Raw genomic sequence first — 16194 nt, 5'->3', positions numbered from 1 at the left:
TTTTGAGAATAATCAGGTGACAATGTTTTATAAAGTCAATAATAGTGGCAATAAAGTACGATGAGAACCCTAACTTCATTTCTTAATCTCTTTGAGCCTCAGTATCTTCAATAATTAAAAAACAAACATGCCTTTTCATGGCTTTATGCAAGTTCTTTGTAAAAGGTGACTTGCTAGAAACATATAAAGAATTATTACTTAAATAGGGTACCTATTTCAAAGTTCAAAAATTGTGAGTGCATGTATATATATATGTATACTTTTAAAGTGAAACATATATAGGTGGTTATTAAATTTATTGAAAATTTGAAATTAGGTATTAGAAATAGGAATTTCTTTGAATGTGTGTGTGTTTGGGTATATGACATTAGATAGACGTATATATTTGCTAAAAGTTTATTTACACTTTGAATATATAATTTCAGTGAATTTGCCTAAAAGTTTTAAAATCTAACTCCTTTCATAGGAAAGGATATATAAACTTGTGCTGGGGAATATGACCCAGTTTTTCAAATTAGCATTCATGAAGTTTGGTGGCTGAGTCTTAGCAGAACATATTGAAAATGTAGCTCTGATTGTTTACAACGCTTTCTACTCCCATGTTTTGTAATATCAGCTTTTAGAAAGCCCCTAAGGATGCAGTTATCTGAATTAATAGGACCTACCATCACAAGATTAGGTGACTGCCTTTTCTTTGCTCTGAAGATTTATTGTCACAAAAACAAGTTTATATTTTGTTGCTGATTTAAATTATAAAATTAATGCATGTTCTTTTTTAAAAAGTAGTAACACTGAAAGATATGAAGAAGACAAAAATTCACACATTGTCCCATTCATCTAAATAAAATCACAGTTAATATTTTGGTGAATTTTGGATCCATTTACATCAAAACGGCTGAAATTTACATAAATTTTGCATACTGTTGCTTTTAATTTAATGTTATGCCATAATCCCTTTTTCAATACTATCATACAGGATGTAAAACATCATTGTAGCAGAGCTTGATCAGAGGATAAAATAGGAAGGCATTTATTATAAGGATATGACCTTATGCAATTGAGAAAAGTTAAACAGCCTATGTGAAGTTATTCTGTCTGGTGCAAGAACCTGAGGACACCTGGGCAAGGAACCTAGAAGGAAGGATAGCGATGAAGTAAAGGAGGAGCAAAGTAAGCTATGAGGATGAGCTGGAACTGATAGGGCTGGACTGGAATAATGTTGCAATGAATGTGGGAGTGCAGATATCTCTTTGAGAAACTGATTTTATTTCCTTTGGGTGAATACCTAGAAGTGGGATTACAACAGGAGATCTAATTTAGGGCATGGCAGCTATAGTTAATAATACTGTATTGTATACTTGGAATTTGTTAAGAGAGTGGATCTTAAGTGTCCTCACCACACACACACACACACACACACACACGACCATAACTATTTGAAATGATGGATATGGTAATTAGCTTGATTGTGGTAATCATTTCACAATGTATATGGACATCAAAACATCACGCCATATACCTTAAATATATACAATATTTATTTGTTAAGTATACTTCAATAAAGCTGGAAAAATTAAAAAGTGTTATCATTAGGCTTTAATTATAATTTTTCCAAGCAAACAGAGGTGAATCTCAAAGAAAGAATACTCAAATAGTACTGGTAAAATTTTGATACATCAATTAAAAACAAATGCATAAAAATGATTAATCACTTCCCTTTCTCATTGGATAATTGTATATTTGGTGGGCTCTAAGGTTTAAGATAAATAGCTACGATTCCAAGTGTTCTTTTCTTTTAGATTTGCTTCTGCAGTTGAACTTCACTGTGTTCTCCATCTATGACGGTTAGATTCCAAGATCACTTATCTCTGTTAAACCTGCTACCTGGAGACGGCAGCGAGGAGATAGTTCGCACCAGAGATGGCAAGGTGAGCCACAGAGGAGATTATAGGTTGTGCCTGGATTCACCTACCTGGAGGCATTGGAGCTCACTCTCCCTCAGATTTTGGATCTTTGTTTCTAAGGAACAATTCTCAGTGAATGTGTTGGCCATTAACCTTGGATAAACAGCTCAACTTACCCCACTATTGAATAATACACTGAGATTTTTATTTTTTAATTAATTTTTATTGGAGTATAGTTGATTTATAATGTTGGGTTAGTTTCTGCTGTATAGTATTCATACATACTGTATTATTTTGCTGATTGGAATTAAGTGAAAAGTAATGTATGAGAATTATTGCCACTTGTGTTGTAGAGCTTTGAAATATTATCTTTGTCACTTTTGTATTCTCCAACATATTTGTGCAAGATGGCAGAATAGGAGGAGGTGCTTAAGTTTATTTAGAAAGGTTTTTCTTTCTAAAGAAGGAAAGATTCTAAAGAGATTCTTCTGTTTCCTTCTAAAGAGAAGAAAGATTGTAATTCAATAGACTAGACTAATTTCATTCTTCCTGTGTGGTTTCACAGTTCTTTCTCTTAGACGGAGGGGGAACTCCACACTTAGATTCATTTCATTTTGTTGTATGGAACACCTTTCAGTTGTCTGGTACCTCAGAGGAGTAACATTCAGTTCTCAAAAGCTAAAGACTGATTTGCAGTGGGCAAAAGGCCAGGGAGGAAAGAGTCATGACCGCTGATGATTGTTGCTCTTTCAGAGTCAAGCACTTTCATCTCCAGATCCGTATCTTATTTCTTTTTTTATCCCCAACATGTAGAGCAATGCCAAGAACATAGGAGACAATCAGTAACTTTTCAAACAAAGGAAAGCTCAATAGAGCCTGGGAGAAAAATAGGCATTACATTAGAAAGAAGCCTACCACTGATATTTCTGGGAATATGGGTAGTTGGTATCTTATTCTTGAATGTTGTTGCTTTATATGGGTTGGGAGACAGGAGATAGTGCAAGATGCCATGGACTACACGCTGCATCACCCCACCTGCCAGGCAAAAGTTGGAAACAGCAGGTTGCTATGAACTCCTTGGTCCTTCCTGATGTGTGTAAATGGTGCTACAGCTCTTCTTCTTCTTCCCCTTACAGGGAGCATAGCTACATTCCCTTAAAGTCCCATCAAGCCTCCTTCAACTTCAGGGGTTCGGTTTAGAGTTAATGGTGCAATAACAGAGCCCCATACCACTTTTCCTTTAAAATGCTGCTTATCTGTACACTATAAACTGGAAGCAAGGAGATACCATGGTCCACTTGTGGAGACAGAAAGGAATGGAGAACTGGACGTGAATCCACACATGTAATAGAACCACTAGGCCCTGGCTCTTCTTCTCTGTTAGTTCACAGGAGAGCAGGGGAAAATGATGGGGGCTCCCATCTATACATCCGATAAATTAAAACTAATGCAAATGCTATTATTCTTAATCGCAAAACCTCTTTCCAAAGACACATTGGATGTAGTGCTTTGTTTAGATTCTGAATCATTCCAAAAAGGAGTTTGATTTGGATGGCATGTGTAAGTATAATACAACCAGTTATACATAATGAGTGGTAAACTAAGAGAAAATTGGCAATAAAATTTGAAAAATAAGGTGTAAGAGTAAGCATAGTCTACAGCAAAGGATAGGGCCTCACAATGAGATTTTCTATGGAATTGTTAGAATTGGTCAATAAATTAATCTCTTGTCTTTCTAGTGGTCAGGACCTACAGCTCCATAAAATGAATGCCTATGGATTACCAAGGAGGCAGACATGTTACTGTTTCTGGTATTGAAACTTTTAAGACATTTTCCCTATGGTATAAAGAGAGACAGTGTAATGCATTTAACATTTCCATGATAAGTGTAATAGTGAATTTCAAATAACTGTTCCTCAATGTTGGCTAGTGTCACAATACCAAAGCATAGTTTAGTGAAGGCAGTTCCATGAGAAGCCAAAGAACATTGGCCCCCAAACACCATTTTGCATATCTAGATTGATCCAAGAATAAATTTAGTCTATAATACAATGGCTCTTAACGCTTAGTATCATATTCCATAAGGGTAGAAAAATATCAATGGAATAGAGTTCAAAAATAGGCTTACACTTATATAGACCATTGATTTCTAACAAAAGCGCTAATGAGGAATAAAAGTTTTTTCGACAAGTGGATAGCCACATGGAAAAAAATGGACCTTAACCACTACCTCAGCACCACATACAAAAATTAATTTGTGATGACCATAGACCTAAACTTAAAAGCTAAAAGAGTAAGGTTTCTAGAAGAAAGTCCAGGAAACTATCTTCACAATCTGGGAATAAATCTGGGTTTTTTTAGTCATTTAAAGTAATTACTGCTAGAGAAGGGCTTACTATTGCCCTTTTGATAATTGTTTTCTGTCTTTATGGCTTTTTTGACCCTCTCTTCCTTTGTGATTCATTGATTTTTTTTGTACTGACATGCTTTGATTCTATTCACATTTTCTTTTTTGTATCTTCTATAGGTGTTTTCTTTGCATTTACCATGGGGCTATGTAAAACATCTTATAGTTATAATAAACTGATAACAACCTTAAATGCACATAAAAACTCTACACTTTTCCTCTTCCCACACTAACTTATTGACGTCACATATTACATCTCTTTGTATTGTGTATCCATTAACATATTGTTATTGCTATATTTTTCGAGGACTGAATTTTTCTAGAGCAGTTTTAGGTTCACAGCAAAATTGAGGAGAAGTTACAGAGATTTCCCATGTACTCTCCTATCCCATACATGTACTGTACTCCTCTATCCCAGACATGCTCTGTACTCCCCTATCCCATACAGGCACTGTACTCCCCTATTCCATACATGCTTTGCCTCTCTCACTATCAACATCCCCCACAAGAGTGGCTCATTTCTTACCACCACTGATGAACCCACGTTGACACATCATAATCATCCAAAGACCATAGTTTCCATTAGGGTCCACTCCCGGTCTTACACATTCTATGGGTCTGGACAAATGTATAATGACATGTTCCCATCATTATACGATCATACAGATATTTTCACTGCCTGAAAAATTCTCTGTGCTTCACCTCTTCGCGCCTTCATCTACTCCCTGCAGCCCCCAGTTCCTGAAAACCACTGATCTTTTCACTGTCTTTATAGTTTTGCCTTTTCAAGAATGTCATAGAGTTGGAATCGTACAGTATGCAGCCTTTTCAGATGGGTTTCATTCACTTAGTGTTATGCGTTTAAGCTTCCTCCATGTCTTTTTGAGGCTTGGTAGCCCATTTCTTTTTAGTGGTGAATAATATTCCATTTTCTAAATGTACTATAATATATTTATCCATTCACCTACTGAAGGACATCTTGGTTGCTTCCAAATTTTGGCAGTTATGATTAAAGCTGCTATAAACATACTTGTCTAGGTTTTTGTATAGACATAAATTTTCAGTTCCTTTGGATAAGTACAAGGAGCATGATTGCTGGATCATATGATAAGAGTATGTTTAGTTTTATAAGAAACCACCAAACTCTCTTCAAAGTGACTGCACCATTTTACACTCTCATTGACAATTAATGAGAGTTCTTACTGCTTCACCTCCTTATCAGCAGTTGATGTTGTCATTTCCATATTTTGGCCCTTATGATAGGTGTATAGTGGTATCTCATTGCTGTTTTAATTTTCATTTCCCTGAGATTCTAAGGGCTTCTCAAACCTTTTCTGTGGATGTATCATCTCTGAACTAATTGCATCCGAATTCAAAATTAGAGGTATTTGCTGGTATCTTTTTTCAGGAGATTTTAACCTCTTGTTCCCTCTGGTGTCTATCTGCAATACTGCAGGTTCTCTGGAGCTGCTGCAAGCCATCCAGCTCTCTTTTATTTTCAGTGCCCCCAGGTTTCTAGAGTATGTTGGCTTCCTCAGTGGTCTGAGTTGGGTGAGACAGAAACCAGTCCCTTAGACTGCCCCCTGAAAAGTCTGAACCTTGGCTGCATAATCAAGGCTTTTCTTTCCCTCCTCAGGGAGAAGCTGGGAGCTGGAAGTTTTCTGCTGGTGGTGTGCTGCTGAGCTGGGGGAAGAGACTAATGTGAGTGAATGCTATGCATTTTCCTATTGGCTTTGATAAGGCTGGTGTCGTGTTCACTTGGGTTTCTGGATTTCTCACAAAGAGCATTGGCCCATGTACCACTGTTGAGTCAGTGTCTCTGTGAGGGAAAGGATGATCCTCTTCTTTTCGGAAGAATTGCCTGCTCCCTGGGCACCCAACATTGTAGCCCTGTGGAAGAGGATGGGCTGGCTTTCAGGCTGTTATCACTGTGACAAATTCGTAGATCCAGCTCCATCACTGTGTACTCATTTTATCCAGATCCTTACTCACATATGTGAATGAGATTAGAGAACCTGGAAAAGCTAAAAGTATTGATTAACCATTATGGCTTCATCTCAAAGTAGAGGGATAGGTTTTGGAAGGGAGGACCAGTACATCTCTTTTGGGAAATCAACTCCTATTTTTTGTACTCACTAGATGTGATTAGTCCTTAATGAGGTCAAAGTGAATAGCTTTCCTTTATACTTTCTTTATTCTACTTTTTATAGTACTTTAAGAGGTCATGTAAGGTTGTATGTTTTTGTAAGAAAATAATGGATCTATATAGGCTAAATTAAAGGGATAATATGTACTCTAAACTCTAACTTTTAAAAAGTAAAACTTGTTAATAAGTGTCTGCTTCTCTCTTTTCAGTCCTTAGACCTATTAAAAACTTAGTGAGTTAAATGATTTTGTGACAAGCAGAAATTGGGGAAATACCATTTCCAGTGAGACCTTGAAGGACACAGCAGATTGGCAAATGAATATACAGGTCAGAATGATATTTGCTGGTTTTCTGGAAAAATTTATATTTAATATATCTGCATTAGTAACGTGCAAGTTTCAGCAAGATTTGCAACACATGAGGGAAAAAAATTAGAAAGCCAAAAATAATTTGAAAGTCTTTAGTCATTTAAGACATATCTACACATTTGAAAGTTAAGCTCAGAAAAATGCTTTGCCAATTTGCTAAAAAAAAAAAAAAAAGGAATTTATTTAGAATTCATCTACTAACTTAATTATTTACAAACATTTCTCCAATACTGTGTTTTTATACAACTTCTTTTGGGGTTGTGAAAGCAATTTGATGAATAAGTCTATGATTCATATACAAATAACTATAATGAAATTCCTTGTGGAATTAGTACGGTGGCAAAAATGTATTACAGAAATTCAGAGGATGGAGTAACCATTCCACTGGAGTGAACAGGCTGTTAGCTCCTGTGGGAAGGAACCATGTTTATGTTACATTGTATCACTAGTGCATATCAGAGGAGTCCAGGAATAGCTGAATGCATGAATAAGAAGGTACTTCTTTGATAAGGTAGTTCAATTTAAGATGTGTCATGACTTTCAGAGAAAAAAAGGGGAGGCACTTTAGGAAGAATCAGTCGTACACTGTGAGCCACATTACAGGAAACCATATAACACATTCTGAAAACAATTCAGTTTAAGTGCAAATTATATGTGATTAGGCTGGTAAGGTAGATGAGAGCCATTTTGTAGAGGTTCTTTACCTATTGCTCACTAGGAAATTGGGAACCAGGGAAATTTTTTAACAGGACTAAATATCCTTTGGAAAAATTAATCTGATAGAAATTTATAGGATAGACTGGAGGTAAGAGAAAGTCGTTAGATAATTGCACTGGTTGCCGTAAAAGTTAAATAGGACCTAAACTTAAGTGGTGGTAATGAGAAGGGAAATGAAGATGTATATGAAAATATGTAATGGAGGTGGAATTGTTAAGACTTAGTAACCAACAGGATGTAGAATAGTGAGGTAAAAGAGGAGAGAATTTAATTTTTCAGGAAAGATTAAGGGAGGGCATTTTGCCCTTATCAGAAAGACTGAAGTCAGAAAGAGGGGCTAGTTTGAAGGAAGAAGGAAAGATGTCACAGTGACAATGCCAACAGGACATTAAAGTGAAGAAGTACCCAAAGTAGTTGGAAGAACAAATATAATAAGAGTAGGAAGGTGTTAGCGACTCGGATTTGTCAAGAAGTGATAGTCAAATCTTCAGAAGTTATTGAAATATTGAGAGGCGATCTGGAGAAAAGGGAGCAAATAAATACTTCGGAAAATGTTTTTGTTTAGGGAGCTCGAGGAGAAAATACAGCCAGCTCTACACAGAGGGGTCAGAGTCAGAGATGAGAGAGGACTCAGACTGTTTGCGTCACAAAACCCAGTGAGAAGATGTTTTTAAGATGATGGTTAAAGACAGAATCTACATTGTAAAGGGCAAAAGTGTGACTTGATGGTGAATGGAGAGAGTGAGAAAATTATCAGTGAAAAGAATGAGAACCTAAATAGGCAATAGTACAAAAGTTTACAAGGGGAGTATTTTAAGATAGAGTAGACATATCATATCATTGTGTCAATAAAAATTAGTAGAGAAAGAGGCACTGAATATCCCCAAAAAAGTAAAATGCTATATCGAGATCTAAAAAGAGGATATAGCAATAAAAAGGAGGGTGGGGGGTCAAGGTATTATCCCTGAAAGAAGGAGTTACTTCTTTTTTCCTGTGGCCTCTCCCGTTGCGGAGCGCAGGCTCCGGACGCGCAGGCTCAGCGGCCATGGCTCACGGGCCCAGCCGCTCCGCGGCATGTGGGATCCTCCCGGACCGGGGCACGAACCCGTGTCCCCTGCATTGGCAGGTGGACTCCCAACAACTGTGCCACCAGGGAAGCCCTAGGAGTTACTTCTGATACAAGATGAAAAGGGATGATGAGTAAAGATATAAAACAATAGATGGTGAAGAGAGAAGTGGCTTGAGTCCAATGTGCAGGCTCTGACTTTCACAGTAAAGAGAAAAAGCTTCATGGCACACAGTGATCTTCAAAGTCTGAGGCAATGGAAAGGGTGCTGTGTAGCCACTGTAGGACTGTCATGAGAGTTCCAGGTGATCTGAGTGAAATAAGTGATACAGGGAAGTTGCATGGTAAGGAGAGTAGACCAGATCCGTATAATGTCACAGGAGTATTTGACGCACTTGACTGACAAAGAGACAAATTCCATTAACTTTAAATTAAACAAATTATGCAGGAAAATAGTGAATCCACCTTGACTAAAGAATGTGAGAACTTCAATTATTAAACAGCTCAGTGGTTTGCAATGACAGTACACTTTGTTTTTGTTCTTTGCTCTCTATATTTCTTTTGAAGAGTTCGTTATAAACTATTACCTTGCTAAAGAATGAGGAAAATTAATAACATTAACTCTAAGAAGTCTTTATAGTAAACAAGGCTGTGCAACATTGCTCAATCCAATGTTTTTCAGATTTTTTTTTTTACCCACACAGAGAGACATTGTTTGGGGCTATAGCACTTCAGTGCTAACATATGATTAGAAGTCTATGGATTTTTTTTTTCTTTAAGTGTATTTGTATTGGAGGTTCATAAATATAATGCATTTTTAATGTAGATAACAGTACGTATGTAAATTCATTTAACTGATGTTTTTTTGTTAGATCATTTTTGTCTCTTTAAAATTGAAGTACAGTTGACTTACAACATTATATTGGGTTGGCTAAAAATTTCGTTCGGGTGTTTCCACAAGATGGTACGGAAAAACCTGAACGAACTTTTTGGCCAACCCAATATTAGTTTCAGGTGTACAACATAGTGATTCAATATTTTTGTAGATTATGTACCATACAAAATTATTATAGTATAATAATACTATAATGTTCCCTGTGCTATACATTACACCTTGTGACTTATTTAAATCATTTTTGTTTTGTGGTCAGAACATTGAACATGAGCTCTACCCTCACCAAATTTTCAAGTGTACAATACATTATTGTTGCTGGAGGTGCAGTGTTGTACAGCATTTCTCTAGAGTTTATTCATCTTGCTCTACTGAAACTTTATGCCCTTTGATTAGTAACTCCCCATTTACCCTTTCCCCCAGACCCTGGAAAACACGATTCAAACTCTTTGATTCTATTAATTTAACTATTTTAGATACCTCATATAAGTGAAATCATGCCATATTTGTCTTTCTGTGACTGGCTTATTTCATCTAGTATAACTGGCTTATTTTGTTTAGCATAATGTCCTTAAGGTTCATATATGTTGTCACATATTGCATTATTTCTATCTTTTTGTAAGGCTGAGTAGTATTCCATTTTATTTATATACCACATTTTCTTTATCCATTCATCTGTCAATGGACATTTAGGTTTTACAGAAATTAAAAAAAAATTCTAAAATTCTTATGGAACCACAAAAGACCATGCATAGCCAAATCAATCCTGAGCAAGAAGAACAAACCTGGAGGCATTACACTTCCTGATAGCAAAAAATATTACAAAGCTACAGTAATCAAACCATATGGTCCTGGCATGAAGACAGATAGATATCCAATGGAACAGAATGGGGCATGCAGAAGAAAATTCACACATATACAGTTAGTTGACTGATCTTCGACAGTAGTCCCAACAAATGCACAGTGTGGGAAGGATAGTCTCTTCAAGAAACAGCACTGGGAAAACTGTATATCAACATGCAAAAGAATGAAATTGGATCCTTATCTTACACCATACACAAAAATCAACTCAAAATGGATTAAGGACTAAAATGTAAGACCAGAAACTTTAAAACTCCTTGAGGAAAACATAGGGAAAAGCTTCATGACGTAGGTCTTGGCAATGATTTCATGGATGTGACACCAAAAGCACATGCAACAAAAACAAAAACAGGCAAGTGGGACTACATCAAACTAAAAAGTTTCTGCACAGCCAAGGAAACAATCAACAGAGCGAAAAGACAATTATGGAGTGGGAGAAAATATTTGCAAACCACATATCTGATAGGGGTTAATATTCATAATATATAAAGAACTCCTACAACTCAAAACTAAAAAAAAAATACTAATAACTCAATTAAAAATGGGTTAAGGACTTGAACAGACATTTCTCCAAAGAAGACATACAAATGGCCAATGTTACTAGTCATCAGGGAGATGCAAATTGAAACTACAATGTTATCACCTCATACCTGTCAAGATAACTATTATTAAAAAAAAAAAAAGACAAGTATTAGGTGGGAATGCAAAATGGTGCAGCTGTTATGGAAAATGGAGTTTCCTCACAAAATCAATAATAGAACCACCATATGATCCAGCAATTCCCCTTCTAGGTAGTTATCCAAAAAATTCAGGATCTTGAAGAGTTATTAGCACTCCTATATTCATTGCAGCACTATTCACATTAACTGACTATTTTTAAAAGGATCCTTCCATTCTTCAATATTCACATACCTCAGAATTTTTTTTATCGTGGAATTGGCTTTTTATTCATATGTCTCCCAAGTTTACTGAGCAATAACAAAGCTTTTCTTTCATCTGATACTTCTGTCATGAAATCTAAGGCAAAAAAAGTTAGGTGAATGTCTTCATCCATTTAGGCTACTGTAAAAAATATACTGTAGAGTGGATGGCTTACAAACAAGAGAAATCTCTTTCTTACAGTTCTGGAGACTGGAAATCTGAGATCAGGGTGCCAGCATTATCTAGTTCTGGTGAGGATCTTCTTCTAGCTGTAGACTGCTGCCCTCTCACTGTGTCCGTATATGGCAGAAGGGGTCTCTGGGGAAGATCTCTCTGGGGTCTCTTTTGTAAGGGCATTAATCCCATTCATGAGGTCCCCGCCTTCATGACCTAATCACCCACCAAAGGCCCCACCACTTGATACCAGCGCATTGGGGGTCAGGCTTTCAACATATGAATTTTGGGGGTACACAAACATTCAGTCTATGGCAGTTAAGGAAGTTTTACCGTCTTTGTAAACACGGCAGAATTATGGGAACTTGTTTTCGCTCTTAATAAAATTGTGACTGGGTCCCCAAAATCTCCAAGAAAAAGCCCATCCTCTCAGGACACTGAGAGGATGAGCTAATTTCCAGCAATAAAGTAGCTGAGTGTTTTTATTTATTTATTTATTTATGGCTGCATTGGGTCCTCGTTGCTGTGTGCGGGCTTTCTCTAGTTGCAGGAGCAGGGGCTTCTCATTTTGGTGGCTTCTGTTGTTGTGGAGCACAGGCTCTAGGAGTGCAGGCTTCAGTAGTTGTGGCACGTGGGCTTAGTTGCTCCGCAGCATGTGGGATCTTCCCGGACCAGGGCTCGAACCCGTGTCTCCTGCATTGGCAGGCGGATTCTTAACCACTGTGCCACCAGGGAAGTCCCTGAGTTGAATGTTTTTATCCTAGTCAATAACAGTGGTTCCTAAACTTTGCTTCTAATTAGCATCATCTGGGAGAGTTATTAAAAATCCTTATGCCCGGGTCTCATCTCCTAGGAATTAAATGAGGGTAGGCGCCAGGAAGCAACATCTTTTTAGAATATACTGCACCATCCCAAGGTGCGGAAAAACTTGGGAACCACTGCCCTGAAATAAGATTTAAAGAAATACTGATCTCTCAGTAACTTCTTTGACTAAATTGAAAATTTTAATAGTTTCTACTTAAGCTAACTCTGGTTTTCTTTACCTAATCTAGGAAGAAAACTGTTTTCACACCCATGAATTCCTTCCTGGGGCTGAGATTCCAGGACCAGGCTCATTGCCACGAGGTTGCTACAGGGTCTCAGAGGAGAGAAACCCAAACCCTGAGAAATGCTTTGCTTCTCCTTTCCTCATTCAGACAGCCTTTAATGATTCACTTGAACTGGTTGTCCTGAATGAGAAGGTTTTTTTGCATGATTTTTTTTTTTCTGTTCTAATTGCCTGGTTTGGTTCTGTTTCTTGTGACCCCTGCAAAGGTAACTGAAGTCCAGGATCGTTCTTGCTGGATGACTTCCCCTACTTGGTATCATCACTTAGGAAAAGTTTACCAACAACAACTGCTTCTAGCCCCTGCAATTTACTCACAGTTGCTACCTTATCAGTCCTTCATTTACATGAATTATTTTGTGTACTAAGCTCTGGCACAGGTCACTAAGTCTGTGAACAATGTGAGTGTCATAAATAGACAGTACAACTGTTATATGCTTATTTCCTCATGGTGATGCTGTACAAAGTAATAGGGAATCTCCTCATCAAGAATGTTTCTTTTTTTAAACAGGTCACTAAGTCTGTGAACAATGTGAGTGTCATAAATAGACAGTACAACTGTTATATGCTTATTTCCTCATGGTGATGCTGTACAAAGTAATAGGGAATCTCCTCATCAAGAGTGTTTCTTTTTTTAAAAATTAATTAATTTATTTATTTTTGGCTGCGTTGGGTCTTCGTTGCTGCGCGCAGGCTTTTTCTGTAGTTGCGGCGAGCGGGGGCTACTCTTCGTTGTGGTGAACAGGCTTCTCATTGCGGTGGCTTCTCTTGTTGCGCAGCACGGGCTTTAGGCACGTAGGCTTCAGTAGTTGTGGCTCTCGGGCTCTAGAGCGCAGCCTCATTAGTTGTGGTGCACAGGCTTAGTTGCATCGTGGCATGTGGGATCTTCCCGGACCAGGGCTCCAACCCGTGTCCCCTGCATCGACAGGCGGATTCTTAACCACTGCGCCACCAGCGAAGCCCCATCAAGGATGTTTCATGTTGAAAACGTTCTTACTTATTAGTGGTGAGTCACTACATTCGAATTTTCATTAGATTGTAAAGCATCATGTATATCTTTACATATATATATGTATATATATATTTCTAAATACTGTGAAGTATTAAAAAACAATTTCTGTGGCATTTGCTTTTTGCCTCAGTTATTAACTCACAAAATATTTACTCACAATGTGATAACAATTTACAAAAAAAATATTAACCCACAATGTGATAATTTGATATCATCCAAAAATTTATCTACAGTTATATGAATATGAATAGTTCTGTCTTAATAGTTTTTAATCTAATAAAATAATAGTGTTGTGTGTATAATAACAGTATCCTAAACATATTCCCATTTGTTATGATTATTCATCAAAAAAGGGATATTAGAATTACTTTTTCATTTAAAATTCACATACCTGATTATTTATAGTAAGTATTTTAAGGACACATACAGCAACATCCAGATACAAGTAATGAAGAGGGTGTGAAATAGGCAGAGGATACTCAAAAACAGAGGCCTGAAAAAGCCTTTGTAATTGAAACCAAAACTTTCCTTTCAATTTTGTATTAGTCCGAAGAGAAGTGATATCGAGTTGCAATAATCTCAATAGATAATAAATGAAAACATGACAGTTCTCCAAGAGGGCTAATTCTGATGTCCGAGAGAGATGTCACCGTCTTCATATAAATTACCTTTAATCATAAACTTACAGAAGATATAAAGGCTATTCTTATGCCCATTTGCATATAGCCATTCCTAATACTGACGCTTAATGAAAGTCAAGAAAAAAAGGTTAAATTACAATTGTGCCAAGGCAGTTTCATCTTCAGTAAAGCAACCATCCTAGGTATATAGCCGTCTAGTATTTTGCCCTTATGTTGGGGTAAGACTCAGAGAACTCCATTCTAAAGAAAGTGTCTTAACATTTTCTTAGTCTATTCTTAGTTTATTCTTTTATACTAGATTGTTTCAGCCTATTTTCTCTCATCCTGTTTTTCAAAGTAAGTATTTTTTTTTTCCAACTGCAAAGTAACCATGGCCAGATTTATGACCATTAGAGCATTAACACACATACACGAATCTTGCCTATAGTATAGTGGCCATATTTATCCACTAATATAAGGGGATGGCTACAAAAGGTAACAAAAGAAGTTCCAGTGGGGTTGAGACATACTTCTTTGTTGTAGGAGTTAGCATATAATGCAATGAGCAAGTAAATGGGGAGGAGAAATATGCAATTTTTAAAACGTGAAAAAGAAAAATGTTCAGTTAAATGTGTTTTGGTATGGACTTGTGTGTCTGTGGCATAAGCAGATCTTCTCCCTGGGAAGACATTATGATTTGTTTATGTCTTAGGGTCTATGTGCAAGGGTAAGTAAGCATAAGACTTATCACCCAAACTGAGACTTTGGGGAGTGATAAGGAGCCTTTATTAATTATGGTGCCAGGGAAATAAACATAAACTAGGATTGTCCTGGGCACATTGGACTCATGCTGTGATCCAGAAAAAAGTGGTTCACTTTCAATTAATTAGCTATTTAAATAAAGCTTTTTGATGTCTTTAGCTTCTCTCTGAGGTGTTTAATTTACAGATGATCTAATTAGAGCTCTGTGGCAAAACTTTGGGCAGAAAAGAATATTCATACTTTCAGCTCCCTATACCTAGAATGTGCTTTCTGCATTGTTTTCATCCTCCAGTTCACAGTGAAATTATCATCTTCTTACGTAAATCTTTTCTGATCACTTTAAAGTAGCCCCACAGTTGGACCAACAAAGTAAATACTAAGAGGAACACTCTTCATTTCAGTAGAATGTAAACACATACATGTAGAGGGAATGATATAGTTCTAAAATCACCACTCTGAAGCCATCATATAATAATTGACTCAGGCAACAGTCATCAATGGATGCGAAAACAATTTGATGAGGTTTGGTTAGGGAACAAGATATTTACATAGTCTCAAAGATTCTCCCCACAGGATGTTTAGTAATGACAAAGGGAAAAAAAATCACTAAGGTTGAAATAATCTGGGCAAAATTCCTTTCACCATATGATCAAAGTTAAGGTCAAAAATGGAAAAAAAGATTACTAGGTGCCTTCTGATGTGATGCAGTGAGAAAGACACAATATCAATTATGTAATATTTCTTAAAAATACATAATCCAAAACTAATCATGATGGACCAATTAGATTCACACAAATTGAGGGATATCTCTTTAAAAATGTCAATGTCATAAAAGAGAAAGCATAGCTAAGGAATTCCACATTAAAGGAGACTAAAAACAATGCAATAAAATGCAGTGCATGATCCTGGGTTAAACAAAGAAATTTCTATAAAGGATATTATTGAGACAGATGGTAAAATTTTCATATGGACTGTATGTTCGATTATCATGTACCAATGGTAAATTTCCTGAATTTTGAAATTATAGTGTGACTAAGAGAATATCCTTTTCTCCTAGGAGATACATGCTGAAGTACTTAGCGATGAAGGGTTATGACCTCTGGAACTTACTCTCACTGGTTCATAAGAAATTGAACTAACACTAGTAAGAAAAATGTATTAATCTGCTCAGGCTACCATAACAAAATACTTTAGACTGAGGGGCTTGAACAACAGAACTTAATTTGCTCACAGCTCTGG

Source organism: Physeter macrocephalus, chromosome 5 (assembly GCF_002837175.3).
Source record: "Physeter macrocephalus isolate SW-GA chromosome 5, ASM283717v5, whole genome shotgun sequence".
In the NCBI taxonomy this organism is placed as follows: domain Eukaryota; kingdom Metazoa; phylum Chordata; class Mammalia; order Artiodactyla; family Physeteridae; genus Physeter; species Physeter macrocephalus.
This window is presented reverse-complemented; position numbering follows the sequence as displayed.